Below are 12829 nucleotides of genomic sequence, written 5' to 3' on the forward strand. Positions count from 1 at the left end.
AAAAATCACCTGGCCCTTTAGGGTTATGATGGAAGGACAGGAGATCAATGAAATTCACTGGGCATAAGTAAAAATCTTTGGTCAGTGCGATGATATGTGAAGGGAAAACAAGGAGATACAGGGGAGATGAAATTAATGTACAGCCGGGTCACTAGAGTCAAAGGCTTTTGTGCATTTGAGTAGGGGGATGTGTCATTTCTAACGGCAGTGGACGTGTCCACTAGAATTATTATATCTTCCTCCCACACCGGTCAATTTTTTGAGAAGTAAGCTAGCACCAACTTCTGCTACACAGGAGAGCCATAGAAAACTGGAGATTCAAAGGCACATCCTGGAGCTTATTCTAAGTTTGAAAAAGGTAAGGATGGCAGGAAATGAGTCCTGAGATACGGTTATGATCTAGAAGGAAAGAAGCCTGAATGCTCTATTGAAATACTTTCTGGAAATGCCACTTCCCTTTAGCAATGAGACTTGTGTGCAGGGGTGAATTTTTGCAAGGAGAAGCATGAATAGGATGGTGTTTTAGATGTCGAATTACTCCAATGAGAGATGAAAGCCTAAGCCAGGAGCAACGGGGAAACAGAGGGTGGAGTTGGGGATCATTAGGAAGAAACTATGTCCAAGACTTAAAAATCAAGGGAAAAGGCTGGGTGCGGTGGCTCACGCCTGTAATCCCGGCACTTTGGGAGGCCGAAGTGGGCGGATAATGAGGTCAGGAGATCGAGACCGTCCTGGCTAACACGGTGAAATCCCACCTCTACCAAAAATACAAAAAATTAGCTGGGCGTGGTGGTGGGTGCCTATAGTCCCAGCTACTCGGGAGGCTGAGGCAGGAGAACCGCGTGAATCTGGGAGTTGGAGCTTGCAGTGAGCCGAGATCGCGCCACTGCACACCAGCCTGGGCGACAGAGCGAAACTCCGTCTCAAAAAACAAAAACAAAAACAAAAAAAAACATCAAGGGAAAAGGAAACGTGACATCATGCAAACCTAAGGTTTTTATGATGGAGAACATTGGTATACTACAGAGAACTGCAGCATCAGGAGTAAAGCCAGCAGAGGTCATAAGTCCAGCAGGCTGTTTGTTCCGAGTTGCTGCAGATCATTCTGGTGGATGTATCCTCCAGACAGCTGGAAATATGAACCTGGAGCTTGATGGAAATTGGATACTAAATTATTATCTCACTAGAATTGAGAGTTAAATTTTTGATAGATAAGTAAGACATGGAGAAAAGGAGAGGAATGAGGCTGGAAATGAGGGGCGACTCATTCATTTGAGAAACACATAAACGCATACCTCTCTTAAGTGTTAGGTATTGAGCTAAGCATGAGAGAAATCTATATTAATAAGGTGAGGAAGAAGATTCAGCACTGAGGTTAGGGAAAAATCAGAGAGGAAAAGACGCTACTGTGTTATCACTGCAACAGATGAAGTATAGTATCTTTCAGGATATTGGTTCTTTTCATCTGTTATCAAATATGTTGGCATGGGGTTGTCCTTAATATTTATTCATTTATTATCCTCTTAACATAATGAAATCTGTAGTGATGGCCCCTCTTTCATTTCTAATATTAGTGTCTTTATTCTTTTTTTCTTTGTTGTACTGACTAGAGGTTTATCAATTGTATTGATCTTGCCAAAGAAACAGCTTTTGATTTCATTGATTTCCTTTATTGTTTTCCTGTTTCAATTTGATTATTTTCCTAATATATGTATTCAGTGCTACAAACATTCCTTTAAGCAGTGTTTTTTGCTGCATACTGCACATTTTGACAAGATGTATCGTTATTTTTATTCAGTTCAACATAGTCTTAATATCTCTTGAGTGCCGCTGGAGATACTAAGCTGGAGTCGTGATGTGAGTATAAAGGTTGCTCTGTAATTTGCTAACTAACCCTATAGCTTCCCCCACAACCACGAACATCACAGCCACAGCCACATCACTAACCACTGACCTGCCAGTCCCATGGCAACTTGCTATGTGTTTATCATGTGCCAGGCACTGTGCAATTGGAATTCATGCATACATCTCTCACCCTGCCTCTCTGCAATAGATATAACTACCTCTACTGTAGATGCAGAAACTTGCCCAAGTGCATAACTAGAGGGAGGTGGAATTAAGAATTAAATGTGTGCTTGACTCTCTCTGGATCCCATCTCCTTGTGTCTTTTCAAAGAACCTCACTCTGATTGTCCCATGTCCTTCTGTCTATGGACTCCTTCTTTATAACAAGTAGCATCAGACTTCCCTTGGCCACCACATTCCCTCAAAACACCTGCCCTATCTCTTCCTCTTCATGGCCAAACGTCTCAAAAGAGCAATTTATGCTTCCAGTTTCCACATCCTTTCTTTCCAGTCACTACCTCAGTCAGAGAATCTGGCTTTGCTTTCACCAAACCATTTGCCATGATGAGCTTTTCTTAATTTCAACCACCACTCTTCGATTCTACTTGTTTGACTTCCCTGTAGCTTCAGACACAGTGGGATTCTCTTTCCTATTGGAGGCCCCTTTCCTTGACCTCATGGTGCTGCCACTTCCTCCTCAGTCTCTTTTTCGGGCCTCTCTCCTCTGCCCATTCAACTGTGGCACCGTCACTCGTACCCTTATGTCTTTCCTGTTGATGCCTGTTTGCTGGGGAATCTTGCCATTCTCAGGCTTTCAGCCATCATAAGTGTCCAGGACTCCCAAGTTCATGTCCAGAACCTGCTCTGGTCCTCCAAGCTTCAGACTGGACCAATCTATCACCAGGTGTGGATGTCTCCTTGAATGACTCAGAGACACCTCAAACTCTGCCTGTCAAAAAGAACTCATTACGTCTCCCTAAAGTTATCTGTCCTTTCAGTTTTTATGTTCTCATATGCCGAGCAAGAGGGACAGTATCTTAAGTCTCCACTTTCTTTTCCTGAGAGTAAATTAAAGAAAATGTCAACCTTGAAATTATATCCAGCAATCAATCATAATTTATAAAGCATTGAGTTGATGAAACAACAGAAAGAAATATTTATTGAGCCTGAACTTCATGCTTCAGGGTGTTATTTCAAGGTTAATAAGAATTGTTATTATAGTATTTTAATATAACTTATTACTTGGAATCTTAAAAGATTTTCATTATAATATTTGAACTTTCCTTATAATTACACAAATCAGAAAATTCAGGGCAAACAAGTCATGAAAATACCTTTACATCTAATCCTTAGATTTGGAAGACACAAACTGACCTCCATTTTTGGCAATCATTTTCTAGAATATTCATAAAGAAATTTGATTTGATAGTAAAACTCTTACAAATGCATTCTGTAGTTTCAGGAGTTGAGTGTGAGAGGACATATTAATGAGAAGGGTTAAGTATTGACATGACTCTCTCAGGATTTCATCTTTCTTTTCCACATAAGGGTGGATTTTTAATATAATTGTTCTTTTTTGGAGAGAGATTAACTGATCATTTCTAAATTTCTATTTTTTCAAACCTTTGAGACTCTGATATTCTATTGCAACTATGTTAGTAATATACGGATAACTTATCAACTTTCCTTTAGAGTTAAGAGAGTTGTTTATGTGGGAATAGCTCCAGATAAAATTGGAAAAGGAAAATTCTCTAGGTTAAGTACATTTAGAAATATTGCCTGTTAGAAAACACATAAAAAATGTATTCAGTGAAGCCTTTTTTTTTTTCATTTAAAAAATAAATTCTGTAGAGCCAAGTACATTCTCTCAATGTATCCATTTACTAGAATGGTTGATTATATTGATTTTTTTCTCTACAAATTTCAGTCAAAATACTATGTATTTTAAAAGTAGTGCTTCATAGTCCTGGCACTGTTCTTAGAATCCAAAGTATTCCTTTTATCTCTTTGACAGGTGTCAGCTACAGCTATATTAAAACTCTACATTTTAATCTTTCTGAGTTCAATTCTCTTGACGAATTTCTTCTTCCTCCATGCCTGGAGTTCTGACTTCAAAAGAAGCTTTTCATACACAGGAGAGATAAATGCCAGGAGAATTGAAGCAAGGATTGGGTCAAATAACATTGGAAACCCTTTCTTCCTGCATTTTGAGATGTGAAATGTGAACTCAAACCAAATAGTAAAAGAAGTACTGCACCACTCTTACTATCGGCTCTATAGGTTCTACCTGGGAGAAATTGTGTCTCTCAAGAAGACAAGTTCATAAACTGACTTTGCTGGGATATCCAATTCCTTCCAAGACCCATCCTATAAATGAAAAAAACCTGCAGATTAAACATTGTAGAATACCATGGACGGGTGGTTCCATTGCCAGATGCTGAATGAAGAATAAAATCTGGGATACTCAGTGTTTAGGAAGGGTGGGTCTTTTTAGTGTCTGGAGCTACTGGACATTAGGAGGAAACGGTAAAGGAGGGACCCATTAGTGCAAACAGATTGGAGCATTTTCTGGGTCAGTCCCTGTTTTCCTCTCAAGGTGTGTGGCCTTTTCATGCTATGCTCCTGCCGGGTCCAGCTTCCCTTTCAGATCTGTGGTGTGTGGGAGGTGCACACACTCAGGCGTGTGCCTGGAAGGAAATGGACCTGCACTCACAAGGGCAGAGGAGTGCCTGCTGATATTTTTCTGCAGACATCTCTTAGTGCTTGAAACCTGAGGGTGCAACTTCAGATGGAGACTTCACACATCTCTGAAGCAGAGATTTTCTGCTTTAGGGAATAGGAATTTCACCCTCTTTTATGGGCTTACTACAGTGGAAACTGTTTTTCAGAATCTTGTAATTATAGAAGACTGCTGAGCAGCTGTTATCTAACCACAAGAAGAGCAAAATATGAAAAGGCTAGAGAACAGCTGAGGCCAGGTAGAAGCAAATGAGGCAAGTAGAAGGATTTTCAGACTGGATGAGCTCTGCAGTGGACATTCAGGCCTCTGCAATGGTTCCTGAAATTTTGGTCTTGTGCTTCTTGAGCCCACCAATGAGAAGATTGTATGGCAAAATATACATATGGTACAGCCTTCCTGAAGAATTAAGCAAAGGGAGTGTTACCTGGTTGGCCAGATCAGCTGAACCAGGTCCTGGCCAATGCTCCCTCTGGGTGCCTGATGGGCTAGGGGGTCAGGCCAGCAGGCTGCAGTCAAGGACAATTGTCACTGAAGCAGAATGAGATCCAACATATAAATTCAAACTTTCCAAGTCTAATTCCACTAGAATTACATTAAACTGTTGGGTCATTATAAAGAGTCATGACAAAAATAAAGTATGACTGGAGCTTCCAGATACACTTGAATTACCTCTTTTTGTCAAGTCCAATACTCACATTAAACATGCATCTTTCTAGTTCACCTCTATTGCTCCTAAAATCTAAATGAAGTTACTCAGCTTGTCCCCTTGATGCCTGTTTCCTCGGAAGGTGTAAGCAGGCAGGCTTTGTAGTCTGATAAGCCTGGCTCAAATCCTGCTCTTGAAACTAAGCAACATATTTAGCTGCCCTGTGCTACAGTTTACTCACATAGGTAAAGGATCAACTACTGCTGAGCTGTGTCCCCCCGAAAATCGTATGTTGAAGTAGTAACCCCCAATGTGAAATATTGAGAGGTGGAGGCTTTGGGAGGTGATGTGGTCTTGAGTGTGGATGAGTGCCCTTAGACAAGAAGCCCACCAAGGAGGAGCTTGTTGTACCCTTCCACCTGTGAGGACGCAAAGACAAGACACCGTCTGTGGACCAGGAAGCAGCCCTCACCAGGCACTGACTATGCCAGTGCTTTGATCTTGGACTTCCCAGCTCCAAAACCGTGGGAAATGAATTTCTGTTCTTTCTAAGTTACCCAGCTTACGGTATTTTTGTTCCAGTCGCCTGAAGGGACTAAGACAACGACCAACCTCACCTTCTCATCTTTTCCACCCTTTTTTGTTCGTTTTGGTAAGCATTACAAGTATTTAGCAAATGGTTTGGAAAATATTAAATAACAAATAAACACAAGCTTTATTTATTTATTTATTTAATGTCATTAGTATTTTTTTTTTTTTTTTTTTTTTTTTTTTTTTGTGAGGGAGTCTGGCTTTGTTGCCAGGCTGGAGTGCAGTGGCATGATCTCGGCTCACTGCAACCTCTGCCTCCCGGGTTCAAGCGATTCTCCTGCCTCAGCCTCCAGAGTAGCTGAGACTACAGGCATGCACCACCACACCCAGCTAATTTTTGTGTTTTTAGTAGAGACGGCATTTTACCATGTTGGCCGTAGCTGGCATGGACTACAGGCATGCGCTACCATGCCCAGCTAATTTTTGTGTTTTTAGTAGAGATGGCGTTTTACCTTGTTGGCTAGGCTGGTCTTGATCTCTTGACCTCGTGATCTGCCTGGCTTGGCCTCCCAAAGTGCTGGGATTACAGGCGTTAGCCACTGTGCCTGGCCAGTATTGTTGTTTTTACTATGGTTTGAATAATGTGGCTTTTTGCTATTGAAAAGAATATGAATGCCCTTAATGTAACCTTAGCAAACATAAGCTTCAGCTAATATTCAGTAGGATGAGATGCAATTTTGGATAAAGGTCAGGTTTGGAGAGAGGCCTTGAGAGGTGGGGTGAGAGAGGTTGAGAGGTTGTTCTCCCCTACCCAACAAACCCTTAGGTCCACTTGTGTCAGGGGCTGGAGGTATGCTTTTGCTGTTTTTGTTTGTTTCACATTTCTTCCTGTAAAAATTCAGTTGAACTGGCACCCCTGAGAATCAAGCTTCTCCCTCCACTTTATTTGCTTTGAGACAGTTGCACTGAAGAACTGAGGCATGATCACGGGGTCCCCAGTGGGATAGGAAGGATGCCATGGGGCCCACACCCCTTCCATCTTCCTGCCACTGTGGCTCAGGAAACAGGGTTATTTTCTGCAGAAAGATCCTTTCAAAATTGTTACTCCCAAAGCCAACAAATTCTGGTGGCAAGTATAAACCTAAAATAAAATTCTAAGGTCCCCCAACCTTCTGAATAGACCCTTTGTCTTGGCCAAAGGCATTCCAGGGTTAACCTGAAAATCTAGTTGAGGCCATGGTGGAAGAGGAGGTTGGACAGACTTCATTATATCCTACAGCATTAGCATCAACACAGACCTTCAGTCTGATAAGAAACATTTACAGTCTGTTCTCTCTGAAGGCTGCTCCTTGGAAACTTCACCTGCATGACAAAAGCTTGGTCCCCACAAGCCGTTTGTAATCCAGACATTCCTTTCTGCCGATAATAACTCTTCCAACCAACTGCCAATCAGAAACATTTAAAATCTACCTATGACCTGGAAGCCCCTGCATCAAGTTGCCCCACGCTTCCACATTGAACCAATGTAAATCCTACATATATTGATTGGTGTGTTATGTCTCTTTAAAATGTATAAAAGCAGGCTGTACCCGACCACCTTGGGCACATGTCCTCAGAACCTCCTGAGAATGTATCATGGTGCACCCTTAACATTGGCAAAACAAACTTTCTAAACTGATTAAGACCTGTTTCAGATACTTTTGGGTTCACGCAAGTCTATGGAATTTGAAGTTAAAAGCCTTTCCTACTTTTTTTTTGTCTATTAAGATAAGGACAACTTAATGTGAAGAGAAAAAAGACATGACAAAGTAGGTGGGGTTCTTTATGACGGACACCAACATCAATGCTTGCTGGAAGAGGTTAGCTTCCAGGTTGTCACTTTGAAATCAAGCCAAGGAGGGCGCAGCTCAAGACAGATATGGGGGCATTTGCTTGGGATGGAAGAGACAGAAAAGTCTGAAGTCCAAGTGCTTGCCTGGGGGTTCTGTATGTGTCAACCAGAGAGTCTTTGGGATTTTTGAAGATACAATGGTGTATTTTCCTATGACTCACGATTTAAGTCAAAATTTCTCCAAAACATTCCAGAATGAAGAGTGATCCAAGGGCTGTTCTCTCTGAAGCCTGCTACTTGGAGGCTTCAAAACTTGGTCTTCACAACCCCTTTGTAATGGGTTGTTTGTCTTTGGAATGTTTGTTAAAATGTATATTCCAAGCCTAACAAATGAGTATGTGCAGGGAAAGTTCCTGGGAACCAGCACATGGATGAGCCCCCAGGTTGATGCCTCAGTTGTGTGAGAGTGTGAGGGCGCCTGCCTGCCCCGAGCCTGCCTGCCCTGCCCATAGACCTGAGACTTCTGTTCAGGCTTCACTCCTCACTCTTCCAGCTGTGACAGGTTCTTTCTTCTTAAGGTCTCTCTCTCTCTCTTTTTTTTTTTTTTAGATGGAGTTTCTATCTTGTTGCCCAGGCTGGAGTGCAATGGCACGATCTTGGCTCACGGCAACTGCTGCCTCCCAGGTTCAAGCGATTCTCCTGCCTCAGACTCCTGAGTAGCTGGGATTACAGGCATGCACCACCATGCCTGGCTAATTTTGTATTTCTTAGTAGAGACGGGGTTTCTCCATGTTGGTCAGGCTGGTCTTGAACCCCCAACCTCAGATGATCTGCCCTCCTCGGCCTTCCAAAGTGTTGGGATTACAGGTGTGACCCATCACGCCCAGGCTCTCTAGGTCTCTTACCTCGTCATTTCCTCTCAACCCCATGGCATGAACTTTATTCTTGCTTCGGTCGACTCACATTGGGTTATTGCAATGGCTTCATAACCATCTCCCGACACCCATCCTTCTCCCTCTGCTTCATTTTGCACGCTGAGGCTGATTCCCATCCTATCACTCCGTTGTTCATGTATACATCGAAGCCCCTTCACCTGGCATCAGAGGCTGTCTGCAGTCTGACCTCAGATTACCCTTCTTTACACTCTTTCTGATCCTTTACTCTGTACTAGAGGAGACTGCTATTATTTTTCCTTCTCCTTCTGTCTTCTCCTAATGTGACATTCACATTCTGTTATTTATATTGCTTCTCACTCCAATTAGAATTCCACCACCTCTTCTTAATGTCCCAGAATCCTTAAGCATTCAGCTACTAACACCATAAATGTCTCCTCAGATCATTTCACTTAAAAAAAAAAGTGAAGGCCCCAGTCCTCACCCTTCCAGCCTATGTTTTGCAATGAATCTTTGGGTTGTTATGTGTTAACTAAAGAACAACAAATCAAACTTTTAAAGAATTAAAGTTAGTTTTATTCAGAAGCCTTACCGAAGACTGTAGATGGAGGTCTACAGCCTGGGAGCAGTTCCATCAGAGGCTCCAATGTGGTGTTTCAGCTCACAGTTTATGGACGGGTGGTGAAGGTTCAGTACGTGCAAAATCACGTCAAAGTCTGGGTGCAAGATTATATCTGGTTATAGATGACTAAAATGCATTTAGTAATGAATTACAGAGGCATAGTCACTAACCCTGTCAAACGTTATCTTCTGTGTAGGAAAAGTCAAGGCTAGGATCATTCATCTTTTAAGGAGCATAGTGACTCAGGCAAGTGGTGTGGGAGCCATGTGGTCCATCCTGTTTTGTCTTCAAAGCATCTTCCCAAAGAGCTGCGTGGCCTCACAGATTCAGGGGCTGTGTGAAATTATCTTGACAAGCACAAATGAGCAGACATGGCTTCTCGCACTTGGGACTGTCTCACACGTGTATTAGTAAGTCTCTCCCCCACCGAACCCTAAGCCCCTTGAGAGCAGAAGTGTGTGCTGTGGTTGCATTTTCAGCCAGGACTAGCTCAGTTCCTGGCTCATGATGGGGCTTAATCCACTGGCCTGAACTCTTCTCCTGGACACCAGAGCCTTCTCCCAAGTTCCTGCTCCATTGAGTAATAAATACGGTCTCTGGGGCCTCCATCCTATGCTCCTTCCTTTATGTATCAGGTGCCTCAAATTAGAACCAAGAATTCTCAGTTACATTATGTTAGGTGAGCCTAGAATATTGGTTTTGGTGGCTCTGAGAAAATCCCCTTCCACTGTCCATGTGGCCAGCAATCCACTGAGTGTCTTTATATTCACAGCATGCTACCCGTCCATTCCATTCCCGCTTCCTTCCTTTATGCAGCATGCGCTTGAATGTGATGACAGTGAAGACTGCAAGGCTCTGGAGGGGGTGCAGAGATGAAGGGATGTGTGGTTTGTTTTCAAGGAACTCGAGTCTGGTGGGGGACAGAAAAGATGAATGCAAGAAACTCTAATGCGAGGTTGGTCATATCAGGCCAGCTTTACCTACCCATGATAGTTAGCTCTCTGAGGACGGGTGGCTCATCTGATTGGACAGAATCTCAGATGCAGGCTGTGCCAAGGCAAGGCTGGCAAGAGTCCCAGAAGTTCAGTTCACTTGCCCCTGGACTTCCTGCCCTTGCCCTGTTTGGGGAACAAGCCCCTGAGGCCTGCATGGCTGGCTGTCCTCTCTTCCGTTCATCTCTTTCGTCCTGAACACCAGGGTGAGTAGTCTTTGTACTTACCACTTTTCTCTGCCAACTCTGTCTGGACTCTGGACTAGAAACTGTGAGATCTGGGCTCTAGGGACAGAGCAGAAGGCAACAGAAGGCAACGATCTTCCTTGGGAGAAAGTCAAATCCCCTAACAAAAGCTTTCAGTGAATTTGTTCTGGAGTTTTGTAGTGACGAATACAGCGGTGCTTCTCCCCCATCCTGCTGGTTCTTGCTAATAGCTTCCTGGAAAATTTTGGAATAGAGGTGAATGTTGAAGGAATTTGAGAACCTTGGTTCTAGGTTCTAGAAGGTTAACTTAATTCACCAATGCTGTAACATAACCATTAGCAATAGAGCTTCATGGGAAAATTGCAATAAAAAATCAATTCTTTCTATTTTGTGTGTATTTTGCAGTTTACAAAGCCTTTCTACAGGCAGCAAAATAAAAGGGAATTTAGTGCTTGACTCAGAGAGAACTACTTTTCGAACGGTGTAAACATAATACATACTAGCTCCTGTCTTCAATAGTTTGAAGGCATTTGCTGAAACTGTTTTTTTAAGTTAGAAAACAGCCTACAGTTTTGGAAGAGTCTATAATTGGACCCCAAATCACTTTTTTAAATAACAGACTTGTACATTCTCATAAAAGTAAAAGCCCTATATTATTGTTATCCAAATTTGTGTACCCAAAACACCAGTGTTTCAGACAATTAAATGTGACAGTTGAGGGTCACAGTTAAGGGCTTGAACAATTTTCCCTTTTGTTTATTCCCAGCTCAGATTATTTGTAAACTTGCATATGACATAACTTTAGGGGCCAAGTGTGGCAGAAGTGTCATCTTCCCATGACACGCGCCTTGTGTCCCTGGGGAGGGAGCTCCCGTGAACTGATGGAGATGTCAGACTGTGTTACAGGAGTGTCAACAGCTGCACATTTATCACTGTGCCATAGGCCCTCTCAGACTGAAAGATTTCACTGTTTATTCACAGCAAAGACACTTAATTAATGGGTAGGCCTAATCGGGCTGTCTTATTATTTGCAGGGATACCAGTGTGGCTTAGCTCAACTGATGTGCAAACAAACCATCCTTGAGGAAGCTTTAATTAATAATTCTGAGCCAGGCTTCTGAGAGGCCGTGTCTCCCAGCTCTGGGGTGATTTACAGCGTCTCCTTTGCCATGTTCTCATGTCCCCTGCATGCAAATGAGTGACCACCCTAGCAGATCTTTCTTTTTCGACTGCACTGGGCTGTGTTTATTACAGAAACGCTCTTATCTTTGCACAGGACTTAATGGAGATAGATACCCCGAATGGGAAAATTCCTGGTGTCTTTCTTAGATATGTTGCCATTTAGAAACATTTACATACACATACCGAGCACCGACTAAGCTAAAATACGGAGAGAATTCATTCGCTTTAGTGAATCCAGAAGTGAATTAGGCTTAGTGCTCATTTGAGGCTCTCAATCTAGTTGGGAGTCATATATTTAAACAAATAATTATAATACAAGGTCAATTACACTCCACGCTAACCCAGAATCAGAAAGCCTACAGGGAGAATAAGAAAGGGAGAAATAAAGTACTGCTGGCTGCACCAGGGAGGCCCCTTAGAGTGTGTGCATGTTGGGGGAGGGGGTAATTAGTATGTTGGAGGATAAGAAGAATGGTTTGAAAGAAAGACAATTTTGAGAGCAACTTAGAGGGCATGAGGCTGGGTGCAAGGGAATGAACTAGGAGACCCTTGCAACTGATTGTTTGAAGGAGTTGTTATCTGGGTATAAAATAGAGTCTGAGCACTGGAAATACAACAGGGGGTATTATATTCGAGAGACTTCCTGGAGACGAATCAAGAGATTTGACAAGGGATTGAATGTGGGGGTGAGGACAGCAGCGCTATGACTGATTGGGAAGAGGTTTCCTTACCGTTACTCAAAACAGAGCTTCAGAGTTTGGTGGGGTAATTTTTTTTCTCCTGTAATTTTTTTGATAATACCACTGTATTACATTCTTGCATGTAGTGTAGCTGCTGGCAGACTCATGTCAAGCAGTTTTCTGTTGTTTCCTAAGTAGAGATGCTTGTCAACTTAAGATGGACTTATCTCCCTATAAGCTCATATTGAGTTGAAAATATTCTAAGTGGAAAATATTGTAAGTCAAAAGTGCATTTAATGTGCCTTACCTACCGAACATCATAGCTTAGCCTAATTTGCCTTAAACATGCTCGGAACACCTACATTAGCCTACTGGTGGGCAAAATTATCTGGCAACACAGTAAACTGTAGAGTAGCAGTTGTTTACCCTCATGATCCTGCGGCTGCCTGGGAGCTGGGGCCTGCTGCTGTCACACAGCATCTAGAGAGAGTTTTGTACTGCATGTGGCTAGCTTGGGAAAAGATTAAACTCAAAATTTGAAGTACAGTTTTTAATTAATGCCTGTGGCTTTTGCACCATGAAAAGTTGAAAAATCTTAAGCTGAACCATGATAAATCAGGGGCTGTCTGTATATATATATATATCTATCTGTGTATCTGCT

The sequence above is a fragment of the Pan paniscus genome, chromosome 5, assembly GCF_029289425.2.
Source record: "Pan paniscus chromosome 5, NHGRI_mPanPan1-v2.0_pri, whole genome shotgun sequence".
Lineage (NCBI taxonomy): Eukaryota > Metazoa > Chordata > Mammalia > Primates > Hominidae > Pan > Pan paniscus.